This window comes from Myotis brandtii, unplaced genomic scaffold (genome assembly GCF_000412655.1).
Source record: "Myotis brandtii unplaced genomic scaffold, ASM41265v1 scaffold89, whole genome shotgun sequence".
NCBI classification, from domain to species: Eukaryota; Metazoa; Chordata; class Mammalia; order Chiroptera; family Vespertilionidae; genus Myotis; species Myotis brandtii.
The window spans coordinates 2,908,058-2,911,799 of NW_005371645.1; the positions used below are offsets into that span (position 1 = coordinate 2,908,058).

General features: G+C 49.5%; 1 long non-coding RNA gene across 1 annotated transcript; it reads left to right on the plus strand.

Annotated features, from left to right (window-relative positions):
- The first annotated feature begins 6 nt into the window (after positions 1 to 6).
- On the plus strand, positions 7 to 1,431 carry LOC106724559. The gene is made up of 2 exons (XR_001360389.1): positions 7 to 260; positions 1,163 to 1,431. It is a non-coding gene; the product is annotated as an uncharacterized LOC106724559 (long non-coding RNA).
- Positions 1,432 to 3,742: the final 2,311 nt, after the last annotated feature.

The following is a 3,742-nucleotide window of genomic DNA, read 5'->3' on the forward strand; positions in this document are numbered from 1 at the left end:
GCTGGCGCCGGGGGAACTGCAGAAAGGGTGTGGCACGAGGACCGCTCCCCAGGCTGGGCGCGACGCTGCGCACCGACTCCCTCTGCAGCCGCCCAGACCTCAATAGGGCGTTTCCCTCGGGAAGCAGCTGCTGGAATCCTGGCAGCCACGTGCCAGCAGTCAAACCTTGGGCCTCAGCGCTTCATCTCCAGCATGAGGCTCATCACCCTCTTCTAGGATTGTCTGGGAAATTCAGAGACCTGTGCACCGTAAGCACGCAGGTCAGTGCCTGACACGTGGGAAGGACCATACAAAACACTGGGTGAGAGCTATCCTAGCGGGGCCTGAGTGTGCACCACTCCCCGCACTGTGGACGGGCAGCACCCACGGCTTTCTGCCCGCTCTAAGGCTGCCTGCCAAATTGACTCGAACTGACTCAGGCCCCTCTGCCCTCAGGCACTAGGTAGTCCTGGGAGGCGAGGATCCCAGGTGATAAGATAAAGGCGTGGCTGGGCTGAAGCCCTGGTAGGGGTAGGACAGAGTCAAAGAATGCTGCTAGAGAGGTTGGGGGGTGGGGAGAAGAGTGTAGAGGGATACACTGAGGCTGAGGGGCCAGGGAGCAGGAAGTCCTAGGTTAGTCCAGGGATCAGAAACCCGAGAACGAAAGAGGGAAGGAATGTGTCAGCTCGAAGCTTGATCAGCACATGCTGTCCTTTCTAGGCAGCACACCCAGGAGGGACAGCACCGTGCACAAGGGTCAGCGCCCCTCAGGCCACTCTCTCAGAGTCCGCGGGGGGTGGGGGGGGAGGAAAAGGAGGAGGGAGGCATGGGGCAGAGGGCCCAAGGGGACAGAGAAAGCCACGAGGGCATGCACACAAGCCATGGCCCTGTGCCCACAGCCTTGACCTCTGGTGTCGGCCTGGCATGCTTCCAGGACTCCAACCCTGGTGTGAAGGTGCTGAGAGAAAGCGGGTGGTAAAAACAATCCCAGCTGCAGAAGTGGCCTCTGGGGAGGAGAACTGTGCAGCTGGGAGCACAGGTGGTGGGAAGGAGACTTACCTTATTACTGTTATTATCATTATTATTAGTGTAGAGTAAAATGCACAAATCATTTTGCAGCCCTGTGAATGAATAGATAGAAAGATAGATAGATAGATACTAAACCTTTGTATCCACCATCCAGATCAAGACTTAGAATATTGTCATCCTTTCATCACTTCGCTGCAGGTAACCACTATTTCAACTTCTGTTACCAAAGACTAGCTCTGCCTGTTTGTGATTGTCATATACCTGGGTTTATAGTGGGTATTCATTTGTCTGGCACCTTTTTCTTAACATAATAATTGTGACATTTATCCATATTGTTGCCTATATCAGTAGTTCATTTTTGTTTACTTGCTTAAGTGTGTAGAATTCCACTACAAATACAACATAATTTAGTTGTCACCCATAGGAGACTGACTTTTTTAGTGTTGTTGTTTTTTGTTTTGTGTGTGTGTATTTTAAGCTGTTTTACCTTTTTAAAAAAATACATAGTTTTAAACATGCTTTAAGGCAGTGGTTCTCAACCTTCTGGCCCTTTAAATACAGTTCCTCATGTTGTGACCCAACCATAAAATTATTTTCGTTGCTACTTCATAACTGTAATGTTGCTACTGTTATGAATCGTCATGTAAATGTCTGATATGCAGGATGGTCTTAGGCGACCCCTGTGAAAGGGTCGTTCAACCGCCAAAGGGGTCGCGACCCACAGGTTGAGAACCGCTGCTTAAGGGGGGAAAAAGAGAAGTTCCAGTACAGAGAACTAATTTCTAGGAACATATCAGACCCACACATCGCCATGTGGTTGTAACTGTAGAGGCTCTAGTTTCATTTGCACCCCCTGAAAGTCTCCTTGTAGTGACAGGAGCCGGACAGACTGCCTCTGAGGCAGGCGCTGTAGGACTGCAGGCTCTGAGCAGGGAAGCCTGCGCCCTGGGGGCAGACCTCCCTCTACTGTGCTGCTTGGAAGCATTGTGGTGTGAAAGTGGTGAGGAGCGAGCCCCTCCCCTGCTCCCCTGCTTCCTATCTGGAACTTCCATTTCATGTTTCACTTAAAGAAAGGGTTCTACTGCTTTAAAAATTATTTGAAGCCCATGGTTTTGGAATAGATGCTGTTTAGAAGCATCTCCTGTAAATGATTCCACCGATCATAGCCCAGTGTAAAAGACCACATTCTGCCTCCAGGGCCCTCCAGTGCAGTCCCGGGCTTCTTTGCCGCTCCCCGAACTGGCAGCCTCCACCTCAGGGCCTTCGCACTTGCTGCTCTGTCTGCGGGAAATGTCTTTGCCCAGATAACCACATTTCCCCGCCTCGCTTCCTTCAGGTCTTTGTCCAAAAGTCGGATTCCCAGTGAGGGACCCGGTCACCCAGTCTAAAAATCTTGAGCCATGCCTTATTCCAGGGACCAAAGATCGGATAAACAAGATAGACTTGATTCCTAACCTTTTGGAGTTCACATTCTAGTTGAGAAGCCAAACTTTTTACAATTAATTAATTATAATTGTGACAGCTGCTGCAAAGGCCAAGTACAGGATGCAAGGCCAGAGGGCAGGGAGGGAGAGAGGGAGGCCCTGAAGAAGTTCTGTTTCCTAGGGGAGGAGGGTAGGAGGGGAAGCGGGGAGGAGGTTCCCGAGGGCCAGGGCGCTTTGGAGGAGCTGAAGGCCAGCCTCTGGGCTGGAGCCCAGCGTCCCCCGAGGGAGAGGAGAGATAAGGCTGAAGAGACAGGCTCTGGCTGGGTCCTGCAGGGAGGGCAGGCTTAGCTGGGAATGGGGTCTTCATCCTGAGTACATGGAAGCCATTGTCTAAGTAGGGAACATCCTGTAGAAAACTTTTATGAGTATATTTGTGCCAAAAGTGACAACAATTGCTGAAGCAGGATCTCAAATGTTCTGGAGAATAACAATTTGCATTTTCTTTTGTGCATTTGGAAATAAGGTAGGAACATAGGAATATTACGTGGAGGTGAAAGAAAGCAAGGTGGGGATTAGATTCCAGGCTAGTTAACATTAGGTGCTCTCTCAAGGGATGTTAACCTGGCGTTTTAAAGGTGCAGTAATCTCGATGCTCAAGAACAACGGGCAGGGCTGGCTTAAAAACCTTTCACTGAAGAAGTTATAGGCCTGAGGGTACTACCCACCATGGCCTGCCCAGTTAGGAATCTATGGTTTTGTACAGCACCCCCTTTTTATCCACAACATTGGTAAGTTTGCCAAGAATATTTGTCTACCTGGGACTGTCTGCAGTCTACTTTAGTGATTGAGATGCTGGGAGAATGCAGAGCCCTGGGGAGGAGATAGTGAGGGAGACTTTAGATTGGCCAGAGAAATGGACCAGGAAGGGCAGCTTGCCTGGGCCTCCTTCCTTTCTTTTATTCAAGAAAGAAGCAAAAACTACTGGTGCCTGCAAAGTCAGGATCTGGATTATTATCAGCGCAGCATCCTCCTGTCTTTATTTGCAAACATTACTCCCAGGCAGAAAATGTAAATACTAAGACCCGGACTTTGAACCTTAGGAACAAGGAACACCCAATAAAGTTATCATAAACAAGTGAAAGCAAAAGGCCTTTCTCCAAATAGCTCAGGGCTTACACCACCCCACCCTGTTACACCTTCTTATGGTCTGAGTTCCAAATTGTGGTTTGGGGCGGGGTTTTCACCACTCTGCAGTGAAATGAGAAAACTAAGGGGTAAATGTATAAATACTTGTCTACACCCAAGTAAAT